Source organism: Dasypus novemcinctus, chromosome 30 (genome assembly GCF_030445035.2).
Source record: "Dasypus novemcinctus isolate mDasNov1 chromosome 30, mDasNov1.1.hap2, whole genome shotgun sequence".
NCBI classification, from domain to species: Eukaryota; Metazoa; Chordata; class Mammalia; order Cingulata; family Dasypodidae; genus Dasypus; species Dasypus novemcinctus.
Window position 1 is genome coordinate 16,870,210 of NC_080702.1, and position 12,579 is coordinate 16,882,788.

At 47.4% G+C, this 12,579-nt stretch overlaps 1 long non-coding RNA gene across 1 annotated transcript in view; it reads right to left on the reverse strand.

Moving 5' to 3' along the window:
* The window catches only part of LOC139437924 (uncharacterized), a 195,706-nt gene that overhangs the window by 11,984 nt on the left and 171,143 nt on the right, over window positions 1-12,579 (reverse strand). The window contains exon 3 of the long non-coding RNA XR_011647801.1: window positions 1,125-1,241. This is a non-coding gene — a long non-coding RNA (uncharacterized lncRNA). The remainder of the gene's footprint in view (window positions 1-1,124; window positions 1,242-12,579) is intronic.

Here is a 12,579-nt window from a genome sequence, read left to right on the forward strand (position 1 = left end):
AGATAAGTGGATCTCAACTATTAACTCCCATTGAGTAGGTTAACTTTTCAATTTTTGAACAATCTCCTTTGAAGTTATGTTTCTTTTTAAACTTTCAAATACTTTATGCTTAGCCAGTCTCTTCCCAATATTCTCCTTCTCTTTAGTCATGTTTTCCTTCATCTCCTTGAATTTATTTGGGAGATTTGTTTGAATGTCTTTACTTTTTCTAAATTCTGTTTTCCTCTGAAGTTTTAATTTGTTCCCTTGACTGAGCCATATCTTCCTGTTTCTTAGTATGGCTTGTGATTTTTTGCTAAAATCTCCACAATGGTTATTTTAATATGTTAACTCTGAAAGTCAGTTTCTCCCTCCTGTCTAGGGAGTTTTTTCAATTGATTGGCTTTGTGTTAATGCTCTACTTTGACATTTGTCAAACTTCTTTATATTTAGAGTAGCCCATTTTTAACTGTTTAAGTGTTCTCAGTTTTTTCCATTTGATTCTTGCCCTGGATGTGTGGTAAATTTTAAGATGGTGCTTTTTGTGCAATTGTTTCATGTTCTCTCTTCCATCTGTGGGAACCTTGATCTGCTCTGTTTTTGTGCAGAATTTCCTCCCCAGTTCCCATGATATATTTAAATTCTTTCCCTCATTTTTTTCCTTATACTTTTCAGTTCTGTTATGCTGTCTTATAGCATTTCAGTCCCCTTCTCCTATTTTTGTGAGGCTTTTCTACCCACCGGTTTCTAACTCATTCAGGTATCCTGCCACAGGGAACAAAATCGTATTAATCTAGCAAAGCCCATTTTGTGTTTCAGTGGTCCAATCACCTAAGATTGACTGAGTGTGTGTACCTGTTGCCAAAATTTCTGTTATGGTCTCTTTCTCTCTCTCTTTTTTTACTTGGATGACCATTTTTATGTTGTACCCATTGGCTACTTCTGTTCTTCCCTGGATTTCTGAGGACTTGGATCTGTGCCTGATTTTGTATGGGGTTCTAACATGCTTCTGTGAGTGGCTAGTTAGTCTGCATCCATTTATTGAGGGACCAGGGCCATGCTGCCTTTATGTCTCTCCCAAACCACTTGGGACCATGTGAGACTGAGGTGTTTGGACTGACAGAGCTTGAACAGAAATCTCTTACCTGATCTTGGAGATCTTTTTACTATTTCTTCAATTAAGCATTTGCAGATTCTTTCTCCAGTCTTTATTATCTTTCAGAGTTCCAAGCATGTCAGATTTGTCCTTTTATTAGTTGATTCTGATGGGAGACATTTTCAGAATATATCTTATATCACCATGAGGATGACATCTGCCAACTGACTTTTTCTTTCTTCTTTATTTTCTTTTAAATGTTACACTCAAAAAATATGAGGTCCCCATATACCCCCACCCCCACCCCACCCCTCCCACATCAACAAACTCTTCCATCATTGTGGCACATCTACTGCACCTGGCAAATACATTCTGGAACACTGCTGCACCACATGGATAGTGGTCCACATCGTAGTCCACACTCTCCCCCAGTCCACCCAGTGGGCCACGACAGGACACACAACATTCAGCATCTATCCCTGCACCACCAACTAGGACAACTCCGAATCCTGAAAATGGTCCCACACCATATCTCTTCTTTCATCTCCCTACCATCAGCAGCCACCGTGGCCACCCTCTCCACATCACTACTACTGTTTCTTCCCTTATTAATCCCAATAGTTCCCTAGCAGAACACCAGTAAGTCCTCTCTAATCCATACTCTATTCCTCTATCCTGTGGACCCTGAGATGATTATGACCAGTTCCACTCTCCATCAAGAGGGGCTTAGATTCCACATGGATGGTGGATGCAATTCTCCTGCTTGCAGCTGTAGGCACTCTTGGCTCCCTGGTGTGGTGGTTGGCCCTCTTCGCCTCCCTGTCAGCTGGTCAGAGTAAGTCCAAGAAACCAGAGGGTAGGAGTGGCAAGTATGCTGAGGTCTAGGGCCTGGTCATCGCATGGACAATCCAGAGATTCAGGTCTCCTGAGCATACACCAACCCAAATGGCAACCACAGGTCTGGTAAAAGTAACAGAAGAGGCATGTGTAGAAAGGCCATATCTGAATCCAACTCCATAATGCTCAGGAACACAAACTCCCAGTAGGGCCAACTGACATGGCCCTGAACTCCAGAGCCATCTGCCATGACCATAGAACCTATGGATCTCTGCAGCCCTCAGGAGAACCAGCACCTGGGTTTCCATCTACCTTGGCTGTCTCTGGTACCCTCCTGAGGCGTTCATAAGCATCACCCCTCTGATGACCTCCCATCTCTTTTATGGAGACTCATTGCCATATAAACCCACTTTTCCTTTCCATTCCCCTTTTTATCCAAAGTCAAAAACAGTTTTTAACACCTGATATTACATGTAGGCTGAGATATTCTGTCGTTCTGAGTTGACTTCTTTATTCAAGGTCTTTTTCTAGTTACATCATCAGCTGGTGTTTGGTAGTAATCCCTCAGCACCAGGGAGGCTCATCCCCAAGAATCATGTCCCACAATGGGTGGAAGGCAATGCACCTACATGCTGAGTTTTCAACGGACTTTTGACCAGTGTGCTAAGTACAAGCAGTAAGGAAAGAATAGTGTTTTCAATAAATTGTGTGATAAAAAATGGTTATCCACAAGCAGAAGAATGAAATTAGACCCTGACTTCACATTATATAAAAAATAAACTCTAAAGGAATTGAGATCTGCAGGTGGAAATCTCCCGGCGCGGAGGGTCCGCGGAGTGGCAGAGCAGGAGCTGAGGACGCACGGCGACGCGAAGGACGACCGCGGAGAGCAAGGCGGATGGCGCAAGTCCAATTTATTCAGGGTTACAAGAGCTTATATAGGCTAAGGTGATAGCTGGTACAGGGTTTTACCATATAAGGCAATGAACGGGAGGAAGGTTGCTGATTGGTTATGGGGGACCAGGGGGAGGTCGGGGGTTGTGCGTGCGAGCTGAAGGGGGAGGGGGTCTGGTACTGCACGTGGGAGGAGGGGAACCGGAACCTCTGCGGCCTTGCAGAACAGGGGAAGTGAGAAGGGAGGCAGCCGTGGGAGGCGGGAGCGACAGGGGGGCGAAAGACTACCCGCTCCATGTACTCACTCAGTGTGAGACGAGACATCTCAAGGCACAGAGTTTGCCAATTGTGTTAACCAAATGGCCGTGTGCCCTGCCTCATCTCCCCCTTGTTTTTTATTTAAGGCAAGGGTGGCAGTGGCCATGAGAGCTTGTTTGTGGTGCAGGTCGAATAATGAATGTGCCTGAGTGGTTGTTGTGGGCTGAATCTCGCAGGGGGTAAAAGTTGCCTTGCGGGGAGGGGGTGATTATGAGGGTGTTTGGGAAGGAGGGTAAGCAGGGTAAGGCAAGTGAGCAGTTGGAGACGTACATGTGAGGATAGGTAGGGCTCTCAGGGGTGAGGTAGAGGAAGCCTGGGGGGTGGCGACTAGCCCCCCACACTTCGGCGGAGTGCGCGGTGGTGGCCAGGGTGAGCATGGCGAGGAGCATAGCAGTAGTAGATGGAAAAGGATTGGGATGGTCGCGTTTTGCAGAGCGGTATAGGCGTAGCAGGTTCTGTATTTCCTCAGGATTGTCCGCGGTCAGGGAGAGTTGGCTCATCTGATGCCGCAGGGCTCTCAAGCAGCAGCGCTCTCTCTGCATCATCCTCGGTTGTCCCGGTGGCTGGCCTGATGTTCCAGCCTGGGATCCAGATGGGCTGGGGGACATCATCTGGAAAGACACAAGCAAATCCTCTCCCTTGGGTTAAGAGGGGGGAGGGCCCCTTCCATTGATTGTTTTCAGGATCTTTCCAGTATACTAGGGGCGCAGGTGTGGGCCCTGGGGAAGGCCCCCAGTGTCTGTGAATGGGCGAAAGGACGTCCTTGTCAAAGTTGAGGATGTTGAGATGAATGAGGCAGGAGGTGATGACATCACCAGGGGTGCTCGAGGGGCAGAGAGCCCGCTCCTTTTGCACCCAAACCTTTAGGCGGGGGTGCAGGCTCTCGACTATGCTTTGGCCCTGAGGCTTGAGCGAGGCTGCCGAGAAGTGGAACCTGGAATGGAGTGATTTGGCCTGATTAATAATGTCCCCCGCGATGGTTAAGGCATGAGCGGAGACTGCCTGATTGGCGCGAGCATTGCCCATGGCAAGGGGCCCGGGCAGTGCCATATGGCTGCGGATGTGTGTAATGTACCATGGGGCAGCCCGGCCCTCCAGTAGTTTTTTGAGGGCACTTAGCGCCTGATCGAGGGGCGTCTCCCGGGGGAAAAATGTGGCATGAGCTAGGACAGCGCATACCTGTAGGGTATAGTGGCTGTCAGTGAAGATGTTAACGGGCTCATCCGGGAAAGCTTGTATGGCAGTGTAGACTGCCAGGAGCTCCCCCGTCTGGACGGAGTATGGGTTGATGTGAGTGACTGTAAGAGGCTGCTTGCAACCTGGCTGGTAGGCTACGTATGCAAACTTCCTCTTGGATGCATCCGTGAAGATGGTGGTGCAGTTAGGGAACGGGGTGGAGTTTGGGAAGGGGTGGTGCTGGCTGGCAAGGGGGAGCCAGATGAGGCCCTGAAGCAGTGCGTGGAAAGGATAGTGGTTATCAAAGGACCCGTGAAAGCGTTCCATGAGAACTTGCATGGAGTAGTTCTCCTGTATGAGGAGGCTGGTGTCCTTGGCGGGGAGCGGCCAGACAATGACCTCGGGCGAGGTGTTGTATGTGTGCAGGCTCAGGGTGAGTAAATCTGAGGCCAGCTGGATCCATAAGTGTATGGCGGGGCAGATCTCTGGGAGCCTGCTTTTGGAGGGGTGTAGCCATTGGAGTGGCCCTCCTTGCCAAAGCACCCCGGTAGGAGTGCCTGGCGTGGCCAGGATGAGAGCCTGGATGGGTTGAGCTGGGTAGTGTCGCTGCAGAGAACACTTTTTAAGATAGTCATTAACAGTTTTGATGGCAGCCTGCGCCTGAGGCGTAATAGTGATGGTGCTGGCAGCTGCGGTGGCAGGGCCATCCGGCGTTTGGAGCAAGGTAAAGAGTGGTTGGAGCTGTGCCGTGGTGATAGGGATGGCTGACCTTATCCAATTAATGTTGCCGCAGAGCTGTTGAAGCTCGGTGAGCGTGAGGCGCTTAGGAACCTGCAGCTGTGGGGTGATCGGCTGTACATGGGATGTAATACGGAAGCCGAGGAAGGTAAAGGGGGGGACGTGTTGCACCTTTTCTGGTTTGACGTGCAGCCCAATATGCAGCAAGTTTTGTTTAAGGAGGATGAGTACATCCTCAAGTTTGCGGATATTCTCATGTGCTATGAGGATATCGTCCATGTAATGAATGATGAAGGCCAGGTGTCTAAGGGGTTGAATGGCAACATTAACATAGTTTTGGCAGAGGGTGGGGCTGTTCTTCATTCCCTGTGGGAGGACCTTCCACTGGTAGCGGGGGTTAGCCCCCTGGTGGTTCCCGAGGGGAACTGTAAAGGCAAACCGGTGGCGGTCCTTGGGGTGGAGGGGAATGGAGAAGAAACAATCCTTAACGTCCACGACAATTATGTGACGATGGTTAGGAATTGCCGTGGGGTGTGGCAACCCTGGCTGGGCAGACCCCATGGGGAGGATGTGCTTATTGATTTCCCGGAGGTCATGAAGGAACCGGTAGGTGTTAGTGGCCTTCTTCTGGATAAAAAATACAGGAGAGTTGTAAGGGCTGGTGGATGGCTCTATATGCCCTGCCTCAAGCTGCTCCTGGACGAGCGCTTGGAGGGCAGCAAGCTTGTGGGGCGGCAGGGGCCACTGCTCCGCCCAGATAGGCTCCTCGGTGTCCCATTGCAGAGGAGTGGGCGCGGGGGGTGTAATGCGAGCAGTGGCATAATCTATTGGGGGGGTCCCGTAGTAATGGAGGCTCCACTCTGCGCAAGGATGTCTCACCCCCAAAGGATGGTGGTGAGGGCCGGTATAAAGAGAGGCCGGAAGGAGCCCGAGCGTCCGTCCTCATCTTGCCACAAAAGCGGGCGGCATGCCTGGCGCGAAGACGCTTCCCCGGTGGCCCCCTGGACGGGTGGCCCGTTGCAGACTTCCCAGTTCTTTGCATAGCAAATGGGGAAGCAAGACAGCTCTGCCCCAGAGTCAACTATGCCATGGAACCAGTGACTGTCGACTCTTAGGGCGAGGGAGGGCTTACCTCGGGTTATGGGGAGGGACCACATCAAGGCTTTGGGTGGTCCCGGGTAGCCTCTTGGGCGCGGGGCTGAGGCTTGCCCCTGGAGGAGTTTAAAGGCTTCCCGGTTTTTCGGAGTGTGCGGGACAATCCCTGGCCCAATGATAGCCGCGCCCACACCTGGGGCAAGGCGTGGCAGGTCTATCCGGTTTGCGGCCTCCGCTAAAGGGCGGAGGGTTCTGGGTGCAGTCACGCGCAAAATGTCCCCACTCGCCGCACTTAAAGCAGCCGCTGTTAAGGGCAAGGGCTTGCGCCAAAGAGGTGGCCAGGGCCTGGGCAGAGGGGTTTAAGTCCTTACAGGCTAGTATCCAATCATGGAGGTCTTTGTCTCGGATGGGCAGCAGGGCCTGTTTGCAGGCAGAGCTTGCCCCCTCGAGGATGAGCTCTCTTGCTAGGGCGCGACGGGCCTGGCTATCCTCGACCTTGCGCTCGCAAGCCTCTTGGACCCGCGAGACAAAGGAGGCGAAGTCCTCATCCCCCTTTTGAATAAGTTTGGCAAGGCTGTCGGCCTTGCTGGCGGAACAATTTTGGAAAGCTCGCAGGGCGACCGTGCGGATTTGGTCCCAGAATTGAGCAGGTGAGCGGACGTAAACCGCAGGGTTGGAAAAGGGCCGGTGCCCAAGAAAGCCTCGAGGGGAAAGGGGACGTTGTTGCGCCGGTTGGCGGCCGCCTGCTGCTCGGCCTGATCTTTGAAATGGGCTCGCCAGTCAACAAATTGACCGGGGTTTAGGACAGCGCGAGCAACAGAAATCCAATCATAGGGCAGATTCAGATGGAGGGAGAGGTCATCCAGCAATTGCCGGACATATGGACTATGGAGACCGTCCTCTTTAACGGCCCATCTAAGGCGCTTAATATCATCATGGTCATGTGGGTACCAAGAGAGGGGGCGCTGTTGAGTACGTGTGAGATTGAGGGGGTAGAGCTGGGGGCCAGGCGGGGGGTCGTTAGCCGGCAGCTGGTGGCACAGCATTTGGAAACGTGCGGAGGGGAAGGAGGCGGGCGCAGAGGGGCCTGGCGGTTGCCAGGGGTGGGGGCAGGTGGCAACGGAGGGGTCGGATATGGCTGGGGTCCCTAGGCATGCGGCGGCTGCCTGAGCAAACAGGTCGCTAGGAGCGACTTTCGTTTTTGGGACTTTCCTATTCGCAGTGGGGGGAGGGGCGAACACTGCGTCATATTCGGGAAGTTCCGGGTATGCCGGCGGCTTCCCCTTTTCTGGCCGAGAAGGCGGAAGCTCGCCATCTTGAGCGGTGGGTGGAGGTTGCGCGAAAGGCAGGTTAGGTGGGGTTCCTGGGGGCAGCGGGGCAGGCGATGCACTCCCTAACATGTGGACGAGGGAAATGTTATCGTCGGCGCCACGTGCGGGGCTACCTCCTTCGCAAGCGAAGGCGGTGGCGGGCGGAGTAGCGGTGGCGGGGGGCAGGGCCCATACTTGGGGGGTTTGCTTACGGGAAAGGAAGGCCCCCATGACGGGAGCAAGGATTACTAAGCGTTAGGGGAAAGGAGATGTGCCGCAGCCTAGCCTAGAAGGCAGACGCAGGGAGTCCGGTTTGTAAAATCGGACGGCGGGAGTCCGCACCTCAAAAAGAGGGGGACGGGAGTCTGGCCTGAGGGGGTCGGACGGCAAGAGTCCTGCCCCGAGCGGTTAGGAGCTCAAGGGACGGACGGGGGTCCTTACCTGCGCCACGCTGGGCGCCAGAAATGCGGGTGGAAATCTCCTGGCGTGGAGGTTCGCGGAGTGGCAGAGCAGGAGCTGAGGACGCACGGTGACACGAAGGACGACCGCGGAGAGCAAGGTGGATGGCGCAAGTCCCATTTATTCAGGGTTACAAGAGCTTATATAGGCTAAGGTGATAGCTGGTACAGGGTTTTACCATATAAGGCAGTGAACAGGAGGAAGGTTGCTGATTGGTTATGGGGGACCAGGGGGAGGTCGGGGTTTGTGTGTGCGAGCTGAAGGGGGAGGGGGTCTGGTGCTGCGCCTGCGAGCGAGCCGTGGGAGGAGGGGAACCGAAACCTCTGCAGCCTTGCAGAACAGGGGAAGTGAGAAGGGAGGCAGCCGTGGTAGGCGGGAGCGACAGGGGGCCGAAAGACTACCCGCTCCATGTACTCACTCAGTGTGAGACGAGACATCTCAAGGCACAGAGTTTGCCAATTGTGTTAAGCAAACGGCCACGTGCCCTGCCTCAACTCACCATTTGCATCTAGCTTCTTAACTGCTTATTTTTATATTTCCCATTACATACTGGATTATTTGTTATTTTTATAACTTATTTATAAGAACCCAATATATGTATTCACTCAATTGTTTAAAATATATAATTGAGCTTTATGATAGGAATGGCATAGGAACTCAGAATAGAAAAGCTAACAAGCACATGAAAATCCCTAGTCTAATATATATTTTTGCAACAATATAAATATTTTGAAATTTTCATCCCAAAGCAAGTTGAAAGAATTGTGTAACACCACTAATATAATGTTCACCTAGTTTCATAAGTTCTTATATTTTGCCATTATCTCTCTCTACATACACACGCACATACACACAGAGGCATATAAGAGTGCACAGACATTTTTGTTGAACCATTGGAAAGTTGCAGATATTGATATTTACCCCTTAAATACTTCAACAAATATCACTAACAAAAGTGTAGCACAATAGTCATATCAAGAAATTTAACTTGGATGATATTATCTATAAAGAGTCTACATTCAAACTTTTCCAGTTGTCCTCAAATTATTCTTTATCGTTTTTTAAAAAATCAAAGATCCAATTAGAGTCATGAATTACATTTAGTTGTCCAAATATATTTAATTGTCATGACTCTTTATTCTCCTTTAGATTAGAATTTTTCTCTTTCTTTCATGAAATAGATATGTTTGAAGCAGTGGGGCCAATTTTCTTGTAGAATGTTTCACAATAGGGGCTGGTGTGATTCCAGATTAATGTGTTCTTCATGCATAGATTAAGATTAAACATTTTAGGTAAAAATACCACATAGGTGATGTTGTGTAGTTGCCATTATATCATTTCAAGTGGCATACGATGTTCATTTGTTCCACTATTGGTGATGCCCAGTTTGATCTTTTAGTTCAGGTGGTGCGCAACAGATCTCTCTATGATGAAAGTGCCTTTTTAAGATTAAAAGTCTTTAAAAGTAATCTGGGAGAATTCAACCAATACTGGTTGCATATTTTGTTCCCCGGCAACTCTGTACTCTATGGTTTGAGAATCTATCTATACTACTTACCTACTATCAATGATTATATGGACAGTTTAAAAAGTTTGATTTTCTAATTTTATCATTACTTTTACACTTAGTAGCTAGAATTCTTCTATAAAGAAAAATTTCCCATCCCTCTCATTTGAGTATTAGTATGCTTCCATAGTTCATTTTCATCCATTGTATCATAATCCATATTATTATTATGGTGATGCTCAATGCCAATGGTAGTGCCAGAAAAGCCAGCTACTATGTCTTTCAAAATGTCCTGTTTGTCTTTGAAAACTTTCTTGATTTCTTCAACAAGATGTCTCAGGTTCAACTTATACTTTCCATATCCTTGTCCTAGAACTGTCAATTTCTCCAAGAAGCCTTGGTTACTTTTAGTGAAGAATAATGTTCAGAAACCAAGATCTTGGTGCTCAGTAATGTCATTCATTCTACTTCCTTTTAGCAGCCAGAGAAGAAAATATATTTCAATAATCAATTTATCCTACAAAAAACCCTAATACCACAGGCTTCAAGATTATACCCAATTCCATATTTTCCTCATTTCTCCCCCAGTGAGAACTATAGTTCCTAACATAAATGTATACACTTAAATGTTCTATAACATTCCAAAAAACCAGACTTAATGTACAAATGTTATACCACACACAAAAAAATATTCTGCAAATTTTTTAAGTTTTTCAATTCTTATTACTCTTACAATATATTCACTGTGGGTGAAGAGTCTGAAAGCTGCTTAACTAAATTACTTTTTTTCTGGGTAGTTATTTTAAATGCATTTAGGGTCATTTATCTATTTGTATTCAATTGACTTTTCACCCTTTCTGATTCACTCATATTTTGAATATTAAAACATTGACACGGTACAAAATCAAAGCTTTGGAAGAAGTATTTTCAGAGAAGTCTTACCTATATCCATATCCTTTCCACTTATTCCTATACACCTCCTATAAATAACAGGAGTATTCTCCCAATTCCTCCCTTCCATCCTTTGGGCCATTGTTGTCAGACATTTTACTTTTACGTATGCTATAGATACAAAATACTAGTTTGTTTTTGCTACTGTTACTATCTGTTTTTGCTATAGGGAGTTTATCTTTCAGAGCAATTAAAAATAAAAATAAATTTTATATTCATCATTTTTTCTTTTATATTGATAATTTTTTTTACAATAGCTTCTAGCATCTAAAGAGGTCTCTATCCATACATCACCAAGACAACAGATTAATAGAAAATCTAGACAGACAATTGGATAATGTAATATACATATAGTCAAGTGAATAATACTTGTAACTGGGATTGTGCAATAGTATTATGGATGTTAAAGGCAGTCCTTGGCTTGCTACCTCCTGCAGAGCAGATGTGCCTTTGCACATGGCAAAACTTTCTTTTCCCTTCAATAATGTCTGCATTGTTCAGGCTCAGGATTTACTGGTATACTGGAAAGTTATTTGTCCTTCTGTGATGAGAATCCAGTCTCTTCCCCATAGTGAAACTAAGAATTTCCATCCCCTTATTTGCCCTCTTTATATTGGTGAATCATATTGGATCTCAGCTACACGTGACAGAAAGTTCAATTCACATGACTTTATGTCAAGAGGGAATTTATGGGCTTTTGTTAATGGGAAGATCAGAATAGTAGAGCTCACTGGGTATAGTGTAATGTTATAAAGAATTATCTCCACCTAGTTATTCTCTTTTCTGCTTGCTAGCTTTGTTCTCACACAGCTCTTCTCTTGTGTTTCTTTGATGACTGCATTAAATCCAGATTTTATCTTCCCTCAACTAGAAGTTCAGTGGGAAGATTGGAGAGATGTGCTTTGAATGGAGGAAGGGGACACAAACCAGGGAATACAGGTGTCCAATAAAAGCTGAAAAGAAGAAAATAGATTCTCTTGTCAAAGTCTCCAGTAGGAACCGGCCCCATAAACACCTTGACTTTAGCCCAGTGAAACTGACTTAACCCATAATCAAATCACAGTTGACATATTGGTGTACTTTCTCCTAGATATACCTACATCAACATGTACATTTATCTGCACACGCACCAAAATAAATGGACATACATTCACAGGCAGAATCACTTGTATTGGGTTTCCTTCACTTAATGAAATACTTTGATTTTCAAAAAGTATTAATTTATGATATTCCAACTATCTACATAGTTTATTTTTATTGACTTTGTAATAATATTAAAAAAATATATATATGAGGTCCCATTCAACCCCACCACCCCCACCCCACCTCTCCCCACCCCCAACAACACTCATTCCCATCATCATGACACATCCATTGCATTTGGCAAGTACATCTTTGGGCACCTCTGCACCTCATGGTCAATGGTCCACATCATGGCCCATACTCTCCCCCATTCCATCCAGTGGGCCCTGTGAGGATTTACAATGTCCGGTGATTGCCCCTGAAGCACCATCCAGGGCAGCTCCATGTCCCAAAGATGCCTCCACCTCTCATCTCTTCCTGCCTTTCCCCATACCCATCAGCCATCATGTCCACTTTTCCCAATCCAATGCTACCTTTTCTATGTGGACATTGGATTGGTTGTGTCCATTGCACCTCTATGTCAAGAGGAGGCTCAGATTCCACATGGATGCTGGATGCAATCCTCCCACTTTCAGTTGTAATCACTCTAGGCTCCATGGTGTGGTGGTTGTCCTTCTTCAACTCCATCTTAGCTGAGTGTGGTGAGTCCAATGAATCAGATTGTAGGTGTTGGAGTCTGTTGAGGCTCAGGACCTGGCTATCACATTGTCAGTCCAGAGATCCAAATCCCCTAAATATATCTTAAACCCCAACACTAACTGCACCTCCAGCACATTAGCATGAAAGTCTTATGAAGAGAGATCCCATCTGAGTCCAGATTCATCACAAATAAACACCAGTTCCAAAGAGGGGCCATCTGACCTGGTAGTTAACCCCATCTGCCAGGACCATAACTCCCATGGGTCTCTTTAGCCCTCAAAGGAACCAATACCTGGTGGTTGTATCTGCTTTATCTATCTCTCAAACTCTGCTCAGTTGTGCATAAGGGCAATCCTTCTGACAGCCTCCAGACTCTTTTTTAGAGACTCGTAGCCATATAAACTCATTTCTCCTTTCCATTTCCCCCTTACATTAGG